Source organism: Gorilla gorilla, chromosome 9 (assembly GCF_029281585.2).
Source record: "Gorilla gorilla gorilla isolate KB3781 chromosome 9, NHGRI_mGorGor1-v2.1_pri, whole genome shotgun sequence".
NCBI lineage: Eukaryota > Metazoa > Chordata > Mammalia > Primates > Hominidae > Gorilla > Gorilla gorilla.
The window spans coordinates 367419-386663 of record NC_073233.2 but is presented as its reverse complement, the minus strand read 5'-3'; positions in this window follow the sequence as shown (position 1 = coordinate 386663).

Below are 19245 nucleotides of genomic sequence, written 5' to 3'. Positions count from 1 at the left end.
TATACAGATAGCGATGTAGATATTTCTATGTTTATAGAGATGGCGGTGTAGATATTTCCATGTTCATACAGATAGCGCTGCAAATATTTCCATGTTCATACGGATAGCGGTGTAGATATTTCCATGATCGTACAGATGGCGGTGTAGATATTTCCATGTTTACAGGGATAGCGGTGTAGATATTTCCATGTTAATACACAAAGCGGAGTAGATATTTCCAAGTTTACAGAGATAGCGGTATAGATATTTCCATGTTTATAGAGATAGCGTTGTAGATATTTCCTTGTTTATACAGAAAGCAGTATAGATATTTCCATGTTTATACAGATTGCGGTGTAGATATTTTCATGTTTATAGAGATGGCAGTTTAGATATTTCCATGTTCATATAGAGAGTTGTGTAGTTATTTCCAAGTTTATAGATATAGCGGTGTAGGTATTTCCATATTAATACAGATAGCGGTGTAGATATTTCCATGTTTATACAGACACCGGTGTAGATATTTTCATGTTTATAGAGATGGCGGTCCAGATATTTCCTTGTTAATACAGATAGCGGTGTGGGTATTTCCATGTTTATACAGATAGCGGTGTAGATATTTCCATCTTAAAACAGATGGCGGTAGAGATATTTCCATGTTCATACAGATGGCGTTGTAGATATTTCCATGTTAACACAGATAGTGGTGTGGATATTTCCATGTTGATACAGATAGCGGTGTAGGTATTTTCATGTTTATAGAGATGGCAGTCCAGATATTTCCTTGTTTATACAGATAGTGGTGTAGATATTTCCATGCATATAGAGATAGCGGTGTACATATTTCCATTTTTATACAGATAGCAGTGTAGATATTTCCACGTACATAGAGATAGCGGTGTAGATATTTCCACCTTTATAGAGATGGCGGTGGAGATATTTTGATATTCCTACAGATGGCGGTGTAGATATTTAAATGTTTATACAGATAGCGGTGTAGATATTTCCATCTTAATACAGATGGCGGTGAAGATATTTCTATGTTCCTACAGATGGCGGTGCAGGTATTTCCATGTTCATACAGATGGCGTTGTAGATATTTCCATGTTTATGGAGATGGCGGTGTAGATATTTGCATGTTTATAGACATAGTGTTGTAGATAATTCCATGTATATACAGAAAGCTCTGAAGATATTTCCATGTTCATACAGATGGCGGTGTAGATATTTCCATGTTCATACATATCGCGGTGTAGATATTTCCATGATTATAGAGATAGCGGTGTAGTTATTTTCACGTTTATAGAGATGGCGTTGCAGATATTTCCATGTTTATAGAGATGGCGGTGTAGTTATTTCCATCTTTACATAGATAGCGTTGTAGACATTTCCATGTTCATACAGTAGCTGTGTAGATATTTCCATGTTTATACAGATAGTAGTGTAGATATTTCCATGTTTATAGAGATAGCGGTGTAGTTGTTTCCCTGTTTTACAGATAGCACTGTAGCTATTTCCATGTTTATAGAGATAGCGGTGTATATATTTCCATGTTTATGCAGATAGCGGTGTAGATATTTCCACGTTCATACGGATGGCGGTGTAGATATTTCCATGTTCATAGAGATGGTGCTGTAGATATTTCCACGTTCATAGAGATGTTGCTGTACATATTTCCACGTTTGTACGGATGTCGGTGTGGATATTTCCATGTTCATACAGATGGTGGTGTAGATATTTACATGTTTATATAGATGGTGTGTAGATATTTCCATGTTTATAGAGATGGCGGTGTAGATATTTGCATGTTTATAGACATAGTGTTGTAGATAATTCCATGTATATACAGAAAGCTCTGAAGATATTTCCATGTTCATACAGATGGCGGTGTAGATATTTCCATGTTCATACATATCGCGTTGTAGATATTTCCATGATTATAGAGATAGCGGTGTAGTTATTTTCACGTTTATAGAGATGGCGTTGCAGATATTTCCATGTTTATGGAGATGGCGGTGTAGTTATTTCCATCTTTACATAGATAGCGTTGTAGACATTTCCATGTTCATACAGTAGCGGTGTAGATATTTCCATGTTTATACAGATAGTAGTGTAGATATTTCCATGTTTATAGAGATAGCGGTGTAGTTGTTTCCCTGTTTTACAGATAGCACTGTAGCTATTTCCATGTTTATAGAGATAGCGGTGTATATATTTCCATGTTTATGCAGATAGCGGTGTAGATATTTCCACGTTCATACGGATGGCGGTGTAGATATTTCCATGTTCATAGAGATGGTGCTGTAGATATTTCCACGTTCATAGAGATGTTGCTGTACATATTTCCACGTTTGTACGGATGTTGGTGTGGATATTTCCATGTTCATACAGATGGTGGTGTAGATATTTACATGTTTATATAGATGGTGTGTAGATATTTCCATGTTTATACAAAGGGCGGTTTAGATATTTCCATGTTTACAGAGATAGCGGTGTAGATATTTCCATGTGGATACACATAGCGGTGTAGTTATTTCCAAGTTTATAGAGATAGCGGTGTAGATATTTCCATGTTTATACAGATAGCGGCGCAGATATTTCCATCTTAATACAGATGGCGGTGTAGGTATTTCCGTGTTCCTACAGATGGCTGTGTAGATATTTCCATGTTCATACAGATGGCGGTGTAGATATTTCCAAGTTTACAGTGATAGCGGTGTAGTTACGTCCATGTTTATAGGGAAAGCTGTGTAAATATTTCCATGTATATGCAGATAGCAGTGTAGATATTTCCATGTTCATACAGATAGCTGTGTAGATAATTCCACCTTTATAGAGATGGCGGTGTAGATATTTCTATGTTCATACAGATGGCTGTGTAGATATTTCCATGTTCATTGAGATTGCGATGTAGATATTTCCATGTTTATACAGATGGCGGTGTACATATTTCTATGTTTGTAGAGATTGCGGTGTAGATATTTCCATGTTTATTCAGAAAGCGGTGCAGACCTTTCCATGTTTACAGAGATAGCGTTGTAGAAATTTACATGTATATTGAGATAGCAGTGTAGTTATTTCCATGTTTATACAGATAGTGCTGAAGATATTTCCATGTTTACACAGATAGCGGTGTGGATATTTCCATGTTTATACAGATAGTGGTGTAGATATTTCCATCTCAATACAGATAGCGGTGTAGATATTTGCATGTTCATACAGATAGCGGTGTAGATATTTCCATGTTCATACAGTTAGCGGTGTAGATATTTCCATGTTCCTACAGATAGCGGTGTACATATTTCCATGTTCATACAGATGGCGGTGATGATATTTACATGTTCATACAGATGACGGTGTAAATTTTCCACGTTCATAGAGATGGCGGTGTAGATATTTCCAAGTTCATAGAGAAGGCGTTGTAGATATTTCCAAGTTCATATGGATGGCGGTGTAGATATTTCCATGTTCATACAGATGACGGTGTAGATATTGAAATGTTTACACAGATAGCGGTGTAGATATTTCCATGTTGATACACATAGCGGTGTAGATATTTCCATGTTGATACACATAGTGGTGTAGACATTTCCAAGTTTATAGAGATAGCGGTGTAGAAGTTTCCATGTTTATAGAGACAGCGTTGTAGATATTTCCATGTTTATACAGATAGCAGTGTAGTTATTTCCATGTTTATAGAGATAGCAGTGTAGATATTTCCATTGACATACAGATAGCTGTGTAGATATTTGCATGTTCATACAGATACCGGTGTAGATATTTCCATGTTCGTACACCTAGCAGTGTAGATATTTCCATGTTCCTACAGATAGTGGTGTAGATATTTCCATGTTCATACAGATGATGCTGAAGATATTTACATGTTCATACAGATGGCGGTGTAGATATTTCCATGTTCATACAGATGGCGGTGTAGATATTTCCATGTTCATAGAGATGGCGGTGTAGATATTTCCATGTTCATAGAGATGGCGGTGTAGATATTTCCATGTTCATCGGGATGGTGGTGTAGATATTTCCATGTTCCTACAGATGGCGGTGTAGGTATTTCCATGTTCATACAGATAGCGCTGTAGATATTTCCATGTTCATACAGATAGCGCTGTAGATATTTCCATGTTCATACAGATGGCGGTGAAGTTATTTCCATGTTCATACAGATGGCGGTGTAGATATTTCCATGTTCATACAGATGGTGGTGTAGATATTTCCATGTTCATACAGATGGCGGTGTAGATATTTCCATGTTCCTACAGATGGCGGTCTTGATGTTTCCATGTTCATACAGAAAGCGGTGTAGTTATTTCCATGATTATAGAGAAAGCTGTGTAGATGTTTACATGTATATGCAGATATCTGTGTTGATATTTCAATGTTCATACAGATAGCGGTGTAGATATTTCCTTGTTCATCCAGATAGCGGTGTAGATATTTCCATGTTCATGCTGATGGCGGTGTAGATATTTTCATGTTCCTACAGATGGCGGTGTAGATATTTCCATGTTCATACAGGTGGCGGTGTAAATATTTCCATGTTCATACAGATGGCGGTGTAGATATTTCCATGTTCATACAGATGGCGGTGTAGATATTTCCATGTTCATACAGATGGCAGTGTAGATATTTCCATGTTCATACAGATAGCGGTGTAGATATTTCCATGTTCATAGAAATGGCGGTGTAGATATTACCATGCTCATAGAGATGGTGGTGTAGATATTTCCATGTTCATACGGATGGTGTTGTAGATATTTCCATGTTCCTATAGATGGCAGTGTAGGTATTTCCATGTTCATACAAATAGTGATGTAGATATTTCCATGTTCATTCAGATAGTGGTGTAGATATTTCCATGTTCATACAGATGGCGGTGAAGATATTTCCATGTTCACACAGATGGCAGTGTAGTTATTTCCATGTTCATGCAAATGGTGATGTAGATATTTCCATGTTCATTCAGATAGTGGTGTAGATATTTCCATGTTCATACAGATAGCGCTGTAGATATTTCCATGTTCCTACAGATGGCGGTGTAGATATTTCCATGTTCATACAGATAGCGGTGTAGATATTTCCATGTTCATACAGATGGCGGTGTAGATATTTCCATGTTCATACAGATAGCGGTGTAAATATTTCCACGTTCATACAGTTAGCGATGCAGATATTTCCATGTTCATACAGATGGCGGTGTAGATATTTCCATGTTCATACAGATGGCGGTGAAGATATTTACATGTTCAAACAGATTGCGGTGTAGATATTTCCGTGATCATAGAGATGGCGGTGTAGATAGTTCCATGCTCATAGAGATGGCCATGTAGATGTTTCCATGTTCATACGGATGGCGGTGTAGATATTTCCATGTCCATACGGATGGCGGTGTAGATATTTCCATGTTTATACAGAGTTCGGTTTAGATATTTCCATGTTTACACAGATAGCGGTGTAGATATTTCCATCTTGATAGAGAAAGCGGTGTAGATATTTCCAAGTTTATAGAGGTAGCAGTGTAGGTATTTCCGTGTTTATAATGATAGCGTTGTAGATCTTTCCATGTTTATACAGATAGCGGTATATATATTTCCATGTTTATACAGATGGCGGTGTAGATATTTCCATGATTATTGAGATGGCGGTCTAGATATTTCCATGTTTACAGAGATAGTGGTGTAGTTATTTCCAAGTTTATAGTGAGAGTGGTGTAGATCTATCCATGTTTACAGATAGTGGTTTAGTTACTTTCATGTTTATAAAGATAGCAGTGTAGATATTTCCATTGATATACAGATATCTGTGTTGATATTTCCATGTTCATACAGATATCGGTGTAGATATTTCCATGTGCATACAGAAGGCGGTGAAGATATTTCCATGTTCATACAGATGGCTGTGTAGATATTTCCATATTCCTACAGATGGCGGTGTAGATATTTCCCTGTTCATACAGATAGCGGTGTAGTTATTTCCATGTTTATAGAGAAAGCTGTGTAGATATTTCCATGTATATGCAGATAGCTGTGCAGATATTTCCATGTTCATACAGACAGCGGTGTAGATATATCCATGTTCATACAGATGGAGGTGAAGATATTTCCATGTTCATACAGATGGCGGTGTAGATGCTTCCATGTTCATACTGATGGTGTAGATATTTCCATGTTCCTACAGATGGCGGTGTAGATATTTCCATGTTCATAGAGATAGCGGTGTAGATATTTCCAAGTTTATAGAGATAGCGGTGTAGTTTTTTCCATGTTTACAGAGAAAGCTGTGTAGATATTTGCATGTATATGCAGATAGCTGTGTAGATATTTCCATGTTCATACAGATAGCGTTGTAGATATTTCCATGTTCATTCAGATGGCGATGTAGACATATCCATGTTCATACAGATGGCGGTGAAGATATTTCCATGTTCATACAAATGGCGGTGTAGATATTTCCATGTTCATACAAATGGCGGTGTAGATATTTCCATGTTCATAGAGACGGCGGTGTAGATATTTCCATGTTTATATAGATAGCGGTGTAGTTATTTAAATGTTTATAGACATAGCAGTGCAGATATTTCCATTGATATACAGATAGCTGTGTAGATATATCCATGTCCATACAGATAGCCGTGTAGATATTTCCATGTTCATACAGGTAGCGGTGTAGATATTTCCATGTTCATACAGATAGCGGTGTAGATATTTCCATGTTCATACAGATAGCGGTGTAGATATTTCCATGTTCATACAGATAGCGGTGTAGATTTCCATGTTCATACAGTTAGCGGTGTAGATATTTCCATGTTCATACAGAAGGCGGTGTAGATATTTCCATCTTCATACAGATGGCGGTGAAGATATTTACTTGTTCAAACAGATGGCGGTGTAGATATATCCATGTTCATACAGATGCCTTTGAAGATATTTACATGTTCATACAGATGGAGGTGTAGATATTTCCATGTTCAATCAAATGGCGGTGTAGATATTTCCATGTTCATAGAGATGGCGGTGTAGATATTTCCATGTTTATACCGATAGCGGTGTAGTTATTCCCATGTTTATAGAGATAGCAGTGTAGATATTTCCATTGATATACTGATAGCTGTGTAGATATATCCATGTTCGTACAGACAGCGGTGTAGATATTTCCATGTTCATACAGATAGCGGTGTAGATATTTCCATGTTCATACAGATAGCGGTGTAGATATTTCCATGTTCATACAGATGGCGGTGTAGATATTTCCATGTTCATATAGATGGCGGTGAAGATATTTACATGTTCAAATAGATGTTGGTGTAGATATTTCCATGTTCATAGAAGCGTCGGTGCAGATATTACCATGCTCATAGAGATGGCGGTGTAGATATTCCCATGTTCCTACAGATGGCTGTGTAGGTATTTCCATGTTCATACAGATAGCGGTGTAGTTATTTCCATGTTCATTCAGATAGCGGTGTAGATATTTCCATGTTCATACAGATAGCGCTGTAGATATTTCCATGTTCATACAGATAGCGGTGTAGATATTTCCATGTTCATACAGATGGCGGTGAAGATATTTCCATGTTCATACAGATGGCGGTGTAGATATTTCCATGTTCATACAGATAGCGGTGTAAATATTTCCACGTTCATACAGTTAGCGATGCAGATATTTCCATGTTCATACAGATGGCGGTGTAGATATTTCCATGTTCATACAGATGGCGGTGAAGATATTTACATGTTCAAACAGATTGCGGTGTAGATATTTCCGTGATCATAGAGATGGCGGTGTAGATAGTTCCATGCTCATAGAGATGGCCATGTAGATGTTTCCATGTTCATACGGATGGCGGTGTAGATATTTCCATGTCCATACGGATGGCGGTGTAGATATTTCCATGTTTATACAGAGTTCGGTTTAGATATTTCCATGTTTACACAGATAGCGGTGTAGATATTTCCATCTTGATAGAGAAAGCGGTGTAGATATTTCCAAGTTTATAGAGGTAGCAGTGTAGGTATTTCCGTGTTTATAATGATAGCGTTGTAGATCTTTCCATGTTTATACAGATAGCGGTATATATATTTCCATGTTTATACAGATGGCGGTGTAGATATTTCCATGATTATTGAGATGGCGGTCTAGATATTTCCATGTTTACAGAGATAGTGGTGTAGTTATTTCCAAGTTTATAGTGAGAGTGGTGTAGATCTATCCATGTTTACAGATAGTGGTTTAGTTACTTTTATGTTTATAAAGATAGCAGTGTAGATATTTCCATTGATATACAGATATCTGTGTTGATATTTCCATGTTCATACAGATATCGGTGTAGATATTTCCATGTGCATACAGAAGGTGGTGAAGATATTTCCATGTTCATACAGATGGCTGTGTAGATATTTCCATATTCCTACAGATGGCGGTGTAGATATTTCCGTGTTCATACAGATAGCGGTGTAGTTATTTCCATGTTTATAGAGAAAGCTGTGTAGATATTTCCATGTATATGCAGATAGCTGTGCAGATATTTCCATGTTCATACAGACAGCGGTGTAGATATATCCATGTTCATACAGATGGCGGTGAAGATATTTCCATGTTCATACAGATGGCGGTGTAGATGCTTCCATGTTCATACTGATGGTGTAGATATTTCCATGTTCCTACAGATGGCGGTGTAGATATTTCCATGTTCATAGAGATAGCGGTGTAGATATTTCCAAGTTTATAGAGATAGTGGTGTAGTTTTTTCCATGTTTACAGAGAAAGCTGTGTAGATATTTGCATGTATATGCAGATAGCTGTGTAGATATTTCCATGTTCATACAGATAGCGTTGTAGATATTTCCATGTTCATTCAGATGGCGATGTAGACATATCCATGTTCATACAGATGGCGGTGAAGATATTTCCATGTTCATACAAATGGCGGTGTAGATATTTCCATGTTCATACAAATGGTGGTGTAGATATTTCCATGTTCATAGAGACGGCGGTGTAGATATTTCCATGTTTATATAGATAGCGGTGTAGTTATTTAAATGTTTATAGACATAGCAGTGCAGATATTTCCATTGATATACAGATAGCTGTGTAGATATATCCATGTCCATACAGATAGCCGTGTAGATATTTCCATGTTCATACAGGTAGCGGTGTAGATATTTCCATGTTCATACAGATAGCGGTGTAGATATTTCCATGTTCATACAGATAGCGGTGTAGATATTTCCATGTTCATACAGATAGCGGTGTAGATTTCCATGTTCATACAGTTAGCGGTGTAGATATTTCCATGTTCATACAGAAGGCGGTGTAGATATTTCCATCTTCATACAGATGGCGGTGAAGATATTTACTTGTTCAAACAGATGGCGGTGTAGATATATCCATGTTCATACAGATGCCTTTGAAGATATTTACATGTTCATACAGATGGAGGTGTAGATATTTCCATGTTCAATCAAATGGCGGTGTAGATATTTCCATGTTCATAGAGATGGCGGTGTAGATATTTCCATGTTTATACCGATAGCGGTGTAGTTATTCCCATGTTTATAGAGATAGCAGTGTAGATATTTCCATTGATATACTGATAGCTGTGTAGATATATCCATGTTCGTACAGACAGCGGTGTAGATATTTCCATGTTCATACAGATAGCGGTGTAGATATTTCCATGTTCATACAGATAGCGGTGTAGATATTTCCATGTTCATACAGATGGCGGTGTAGATATTTCCATGTTCATATAGATGGCGGTGAAGATATTTACATGTTCAAATAGATGTTGGTGTAGATATTTCCATGTTCATAGAAGCGTCGGTGCAGATATTACCATGCTCATAGAGATGGCGGTGTAGATATTCCCATGTTCCTACAGATGGCTGTGTAGGTATTTCCATGTTCATACAGATAGCGGTGTAGTTATTTCCATGTTCATTCAGATAGCGGTGTAGATATTTCCATGTTCATACAGATAGCGCTGTAGATATTTCCATGTTCATACAGATAGCGGTGTAGATATTTCCATGTTCATACAGATGGCGGTGAAGATATTTCCATGTTCATACAGATGGCGGTGTAGATATTTCCAAGTTCATGCAGATGGCGGTGTAGGTATTTCCATGTTTCTACAGATGGCGGTGTAGATATTTCCATGTTCATACAGATGGTGGTGTAGGTATTTCCATGTTCATACAGATGGCGGTGAAGATATTTCCTTGTTCATAGAGTTATCGGTGTAGATATTTCCATGTTCATACAGATGGCGGTGAAGATATTTCCATGTTCATTCAGATAGCGGTGTAGATGTTTCCATGTCATACAGATGGCGGTGTAGATATTTCCATGTTCCTACAGATGGCCTTGTAGATATTTCCATGTTCCTACAGATAGCGGTGTAGTTATTTCCATGTTCATAGAGATGGCGGTGTAGATATTTCCATGTTTATACAGATAGCGGTGTAGTTATTTCCATGTTTATAGAGATAGAAGTGCCGATATTTCCATTGATATACAGATAGCTGTGTAGATATATCCATGTTCATACAGATAACAGTGTAGATATTTCCATGTTCATACAGTTAGCGATGTAGATATTTCCATGTTCATACAGATGGCGGTGTAGATATTTCCATGTTCATAAAGATGGCAGTGAAGATATCTACATGTTGAAACAGATGGCGGTTTGGTTATTTCCATGTTCATAGAGATGGCGGTGTAGATATTACCATGCTCATAGAGATAGCGGTGTAGATGTTTCCATGTTCTTACGGATGGTGGTGTAGATGTTTCCATGTTAATACGGATGGTGGTGCAGATATTTCCATGTTTATACAGAGTTCGGTTTAGATATTTCCATGTTTACATAGATAGCGGTGTAGATATTTCCATGTTGATACACTAAGTTGTGTAGATATTTCCAAGTTTATAGAGGTAGCGGTGTAGATATTTCCATGATTATAATGATAGCGTGGTAGATATTTCCATGTTTATACAGATAGCGGTATAGATATTTCCATGTTTATACAGATGGCCGTGTAGATATTTCCATGATTATATAGATGGCGGTCTAGATATTTCCATGTTTACAGAGATAGTGGTGCAGTTATTTCCAAGTTTATAGAGAGAGCGGTGTAGATATATCCATGTTTATACAGATAGCGGTGTAGTTATTTTCATGTTTATAAAGATATCAGTGTAGATATTTCCATTGATATACAGATAACTGTGTAGATATTTCCATGTTCATACAGATAGCGGTGTAGATATTTCCATGTTCATACAGACAGCGCTGTAGATATTTCCATGTTCATACAGATGGCGGTGTAGATATATCCATGTGCATACAGATGGCGGTGAAGATATTTCCATGTTCATACAGATAGCGGTGTAGTTACTTCCATGTTTATAGAGAAAGCTGTGTATATATTTCCATGTATATGCAGATAGCTGTGTAGATATTTCCATGTTCATACAGATAGCGGTGTAGATATTTCCATGTTCATCCAGATGGCGGTGTAGATATATCCATGTTCATACAAATGGCGGTGTAGATATTTCCATATTCATAGAGATGGTGGTGTAGATATTTCCATGTTTATACAAATGGCGGTGTAGGTATTTCCATGTTTATAGAGATAGCGGTGTAGATATTCCCATGTTCATACAGATGGCGGTGTAGATATTTCCATGTTCATGGAGATGGCGGTGTAGATATTTCCATGTTCCTACAGATGGCGGTGTAGATATTTCCATGTTCATCCAGATAGCGGTGTAGATATTTCCATGTTCATCCAGATGGCGGTGTAGATATATCCATGTTCATACAGATGGCGGTGAAGATATTTACATGTTCATACAGATGGCGGTGTAGATATTCCCATGTTCATAGAGATGGCGTTGTAGATATTACCATGCTCATAGAGATGGCGGTGTAGATATTTCCATCTTCATACAGATGGCGATGTAGATATTTCCATGTTTATAGGGATGGCGGTGTAGTTATTTCCATGTTTATACAGAGTTTGGTTTAGATATTTCCATGTTTACACAGATAGCGGTGTAGATATTTCCATGTTGATACACATAGCGGGGTAGATATTTCCAAGTTTATAGAGATAATGGTGTAGATATTTCCATGTTTATACAGATAGCGGCATAGATATTTCCATGTTTATACTGATGGCATTGTAGATATTTCCATGTTTATAGAGTTGGCGGTCTAGATATTTCCATGTTCATAGAGATATGGTGTAGTTATTTCCAAGCTTATATAGAGAGAGGCGTAGATATTTCCATGTTTATACAGATAGCGATGTAGTTATTTTCGTGCTTATAGATATAGCAGTGTATATATTTCCATTGATATACAGATAGATGTGTAGATATTTCCATGTTCATACAGATTGTGGTGTAGATATTTCCATATTCTTACAGATAGCGGTGTAGATATTTACAAGTTTATATAGATAGCGGTGTAGTTATTTCCATGTTTATACAGATGGCGGTGTAGTTATTTCCATGTTTATAGAGATGGCGGTGTAGATATTTCCACGTTTATAGAGATAGTGGTGCAGTTATTTCCAAGTTTATAGAGAGAGCGGTGTAGATATTTCCATGTTTATACAGATAGCAGTGTAGTTATTTCCGTGTTTATACAGATAGCGGTGTATATATTTACATGTTTATAGAGATGGCGGTTTAGATATTTTCTTGTTTATACAGATAGCGGTGTAGATATTTCCATGTTTATGGAGATAGCGGTGTAGGTATTTCCAATATTATACATGTAGCAGTGTAGATATTTCCATGTTCATACAGATAGCGGTGTAGATATTTCCATGTTTACACAGATAGCGTTGTAGATATTTACATGTTTATAGAGATAGCGGTGTAGTTATTTCCATGTTTATACAGATTGCGCTGAAGATATTTCCATGTTTACACAGATAGCGGTGTGGATATTTCCATTTTTATACAGATAGCGGTGTAGATATTACCATCTTAATACAGATGGCGGTTTAGATATTTCCAAGTTCCTACAGATGGCGCTGTAGTTATTTCCATGTTCATACAGATGGCAGTGTAGATATTTCCAAGTTTATAGAGAGAGCGGTGTAGTTATTTCAAAGTTTATAGAGAAAGCTGTGTAGATATTTCCATGTATATGGAGATAGCTGTGTAGATATTTCGATGTTCATACTGATAGCGGTGTTGATGTTTCCATGTTCCTACAGATAGCGGTGTAGATATTTCCATGTTCATACAGATAACGGTGTAGATATTTCCATGTTCATACAGATGGCGGTGTAGATTTTTCCATGTTCATACAAATAGCGGTGTAGATATTTCCATGTTTATAGAGAAACCTGTGTAGATATTTTCATGTCTATGAAGATAGCTGTGTAGATATTTCCATGTTCATGCAGATAGCGTTGTAGATATTTCCATGTTCATCCAGATGCCGGAGTAGATATATCCATGTTCATACAGATGGCGGTGAAGATATTTCCATGTTCATACAGTTGGCGGTGTAGATATTTCCATGTTCATAGAGATGGCATTGTAGATATTTCCATGTTCATACAAACGGCGCTGTAGATATTTCCATGTTCATAGAGATGGCGTTGTAGATATTTCCATGTTTATACAGACTTCGGTTTAGATATTTCCATGTTTACACAGATAGCGGTGTAGATATTTCCATCTTGATACACATAGCGGTGTAGGTATTTCCAAGTTTATAGAGATAGCGGTGTAGACATTTCCATGTTTATAATGATAGCATTGTAAATATATCCATGTTTATACAGATAGCGGTATAGATATTTCCATGTTTATACAGATGGTGGTGAAAATATTTCCATGTTTATAGAGATTGCGGTCTAGATATTTCCATGTTTATAGAGACAGTGGTGTAGTTATTTCCAAGTTTATAGAGAGAGCGGTGTAGATATATCGATGTTTATACAGATAGCGGTGTAGTTATTTTCATGTTTATAGATATAGCAGTGTAGATATTTCCATTGATATACTGATAGCTGTGTAGATACTTCCATATTCATACAGATTGCGGTGTAGATATTTCCATGTTCATAGTGATAGCGGTGTAGTTATTTCCATGTTTATACAGATGGCGGTGTAGTTATTTCTATGTTTATAGAGATGGCGGTCTAGATATTTCCATGTTTATAAAGATAGTGGTGTAGTTAATTCCAAGTTTCTAGAGAGATCGGTGTAGATATTTGCTTGTTTATACAGATAGGGGTATAGATATTTCCATGTTTATACAGATAGCAGTGCAGATATTTACATGTTTATAGAGATGGCATTCTAGATATTTTCTTGTTTAAACAGATAGCGGTGTAGATTGTCCATGTTTATATAGATAGCGGTGTAGATATTTCCAATTTTATACGGATAGCAGAGTAGATATTTCCATGTTCATGCAGATAGCGGTGTAGACATTTCCATGTTTACACAGATAGCGTTGTAGATATTTACATGTTTATAGAGATAGCGGTAAAGTTATTTCCAGGTTTATACAGCTAACGCTGTAGATATTTCCATGTTTATACAGATAGCGGTGTAGATATTTCCATCTTAATACAGATGGCGGTGTAGATATTTCCATGTTCATACAGATGGCGGTGCAGATATTTCCATGTTTATAGAGATAGCGTTGTAGTTATTTCCATGTTTATAGAGATAGCGGTGTAGATATTTCCAAGTTTATAGAGATAGCAGTGTAGATTTTTCCATGTTTATAGACACAGTGGTGTAGATATTTCCATGTTTATACAGATAGCGGTATACGTATTTCCATGTTTATACAGGTAGCGGTGTACATATTTCCATGTTCATACAGATAGCAGTGTAGATTTTCCATGTTCATACAGATAGCGGTGTAGACATTTCCATGTTCATACAGATAGCGGTGTACATATTTCCATGTTCATACAGATAGCAGTGTAGATATTTCCCTGTTCATACAGATAGCGGTGTAGATATTTCCATGTTCATCCAGATGGCGGTGAAGATATTTCCGTGTTCATACAGATGGCAGTGAAGATATTTCCATGTTTATACAGATAGCGGTGTAGATATTTCCATGTTTATAGAGATGGCGGTCTAGATATTTCCATGTTTATGGAGATAGTGGTGTAGTTATTTCCATGTTTATAGAGACAGCGTTGTAGATATTTCCATGTTTATACAGATAGCGGTGGGGATATTTCCATGTTTATACAGATAGCATTGTAGATATTTCCAAGTTTATACAGATAGTGGTGTAGGTATTTCTATGTTTATAGAGATGGCGGTCTAGATATTTCCATGTTTACAGAGTTAGTGTTGTAGTTATTTCCAAGTTTATAGAGATAGCTGTGTAGATATTTCCATGTTTATACAGATAGCTGTGTGGATATTTCCATGTTTATACAGATAGCGGTGTAGATATTTACATGTTTATAGAGATGGCGGTCCAGATATTTTCTTGTTTATGCAGATAGCGGTGTAGATATTTCCATGATTATAGAGATGGCAGTGTAGATATTTCCAATTTTACACAGATAGCAGTGTAGTTATTTCCATGTTCATACAGATGGCTTTGTAGATATTTCCAGGATAATAGAGATGGTGGTGTAGATATTTCCATGTTTATACAGATAGCAGTGTAGATATTTCCATGTTTACACAGATAGCGGTGTGGATATCTCCATGTTTATACAGATAGCGGCATAGATATTTCCATGTTTATGCAGATAGCGGTGTAGATATTTCCATCTTAATACTGATGGCGGTGTAGGTATTTCCGTGTTCCTACAGATGGCTGTGTAGATATTTCCATGTTCATACAGATGGCGGTGTAGATATTTCCGAGTTTATAGAGGTAGCGGTGTAGTTATGTCCATGTTTATAGAGAAAGCTGTGTAGATATTTCCATGTATATGCAGATAGCAGTGTAGATATTTCCATGTTAATACAGATAGCTGTGTAGATAATTCCACCTTTATAGAGATGGCGGTGTGGATATTTCTATGTTCATACAGATAGCGGTGTAGATATTTCCATGTTTATTGAGATGGCGGTGTAGATATTTCCATGTTTATACAGATGGCGGTGTAGTTATTTCTATGTTTGTAGAGATGGCGGTGTAGATATTTCCATGTTTATTCAGAAAGCGGTGTAGATAATTCCATGTTTACACAGACATCGGTTCAGGCCTTTCCATGTTTACACAGATAACGTTGTAGAAATTTACATGTTTATTGAGATAGCAGTGTAGTTATTTCCATGTTTATACAGATAGCGCTGAAGATATTTCCATGTTTACACAGATAGTGGTGTGGATATTTCCATGTTCATAGAGATGGCGGTGTAGTTATTTCCATGTTTATGGAGATAGCGGTGTAGTTATTTCCATGTTTATAGAGATAGCAGTGTAGATATTTCCATTTATATACAGATAGCTGTGTTGATATTTCCATGTTATTACAGATAGCAGTGTAGATATTTCCATGCTCATACAGATAGCGGTGTAGATATTTCCATGTTCATCCAGATGGCGGTGAAGATATTTCCGTGTTCATACAGATGGCGGTGAACATATTTCCATGTTCATACAGATGGCGTTGTAGATATTTTCTTGTTCGTACACATGGCGGTGTAGATATTTCCATGTTCATAGAGATGGCGGTGTAGATATTTCCATTTTCATATGGATGGCGTTGTAGATATTTCCATGTTCATACAGATGGCAGTGTAGATATTTCCATGTTTATAGAGGTGGCGGTGTAGATATTTTCATGTTTATACAGAGGGCGGTTTAGATATTTCCATCTATACAGAGATAGCGGTGTAGATATTTCCATGTTGATACACTTAGCGGTGTAGAGATTTCCAAGTTTATAGAGATAGCGGTGTAGATATTTCCAAGTTTGTAGAGATAGCGGTGTTGATATTTCTATGTTTGCAGAGATAGCGGTGTAGATATTTCCATGTTTGTACAGATAGCGGTATAGATATTTCCATGTTTATACAGATGGCGGTGTAGATATTTCTATGTTTATAGTTATGGCAGTCAACATATTTGCATGTTTACAGAGATAGTGTTGTGGTTATTTCCAAGTTTATAGAGATAGCAATGTAGATATTTCCATGTTTATACAGATAGCTGTGTAGATATTTCCATGTTTATACAGATAGCATTGTAGATATTTACATGTTTATAGAGATGGCGATCTAGATATTTTCTTGTTTATACAGATAGCGGTGTAGATATTTCCATGTTTATAGAGATAGCGGTAAAGATATTTCCATGTTTATACAGATAACGCTGTAGATATTTCCATGTTTATACAGATAGCGCTATAGACATTTCCATCTTAATAGAGATGGCGGTGTAGATATTTCCATGTACATAGAGATGGCGGTGCAGATATTTCCATGTTCAAACAGATGGCGATGTAGATATTTCCATGTTTATAGAGATAGCGGTGTAGTTATTTCCATGTTTATAGAGATAGCGGTGTAGATATTTCCATGTATATACAGATAGCTTTGTAGATATTTCCATGTTCATACAAAAAACGCTGTAGGTATTTCCATGTTCATACAGATAGCAGAGTAGATATTTCCATGTTCATACAGATAGCGGTGTAGATATTTCCATGTTTATAGAGATAGCGGTGTAGATATTTCCAAGTTCATACAGATGGCGGTGAAGATATTTCCATGTTTATACAGATGGCGGTGTAGATATTTCCATGTTCATAGAGATGGCGGTGTAGATATTTCCATGTTTATGCAGATGGCGGTGTAGATATTTCCATGTTTAGAGAGATGGCGGTGTAGATATTTCCATGTTTATACAGATGGCGGTCTAGATATTTCTTTGTTTATAGAGATGGCGGTCTACATATTTCCATGTTTACAGAGATAGTGTTGTAGTTATTTCCAAGTTTATAGAGATAGCGGTGTAGATATTTCCATGTTTATACAGATAGCTGTGTAGATATTTCCATGTTTATACAGATAGCGGTGTAGATATTTACATGTTTATAGAGATGGCGGTCTAGATATTTTCATGTTTATACAGATAGCGGTGTATATATTTCCATGATTATAGAGATGGCGGTGTAGATATTTCCAATTTTATACAGATAGCAGTGTAGATATTTCCATGTTCATACAGATAGCGGTGTATATATTTCCACGTTTATAGAGATGGCGGTGTAGATATTTCCATGTTCATACAGCGGGCGTTGTAGATATTTCCATGTTCATCCAGATGGCGGTGTAGATATATCCATGTTCATACAGATGGCGGTGAAGATATTTCCATGTTCATACAGATGGCGGTGTAGATATTTCCATGTTCATACAAATGGCGGTGTAGATATTTCCATCTTCATAGAGTTGGCAGGGTAGATATTTCCATGTTTATACATATGGCGGTGTAGATATTTCCATGTTTATAGAGATAGCGGTGTACATATTCCCATGTTCCTGCAGATGGCCGTGTAGTTGTTTCCATGTTCATGCAGATGGCGGTGTAGATATTTCCATGTTCCTACAGATGGTTGTGTAGATGTTTCCATGTTCATACAGATGGCGGTGTAGATATTTCCATGTTCATAAAGATGGCGGTGAAGATATTTACATGTTGAAACAGGTGCCGGTTTGGATATTTCCATGTTCATAGAGATAGCGAAGTAGATATTACCATGCTCATAGAGATGGCGGTGTAGATGTTTCCATGTTCTTACGGATGGTGGTTTAGATGTTTCCATGTTAATACGGATGGCGGTGTAGATATTTCCGTGTTTATACAGACTTCGGTTTAGATATTTCCATGTTTACATAGATATCGGTGTAGATATTTCCATGTTGATACACTAAGTTGTGTAGATATTTCCATGTTTATAGAGGTAGCGGTGTAGATATTTCCATGATTATAATGATAGCGTGGTAGATATTTCCATGTTTATACAGATAGTGGTATAGATATTTCCATGTTTATACAGATGGCCGTGTAGATATTTCCATGATTATAGAGATGGCGGTCTAGATATTTCCATGTTTACAGAGATAGTGGTGTAGTTATTTCCAAGTTTATAGAGAGAGCGGTGTAGATATATCCATGTTGATACAGATAGCGGTGTAGTTTTTTTCATGTTTATAAAGATAGCAGTGTAGATATTTCCATTGATATACAGATATCTGTGTAGATATTTCCATGTTCATACA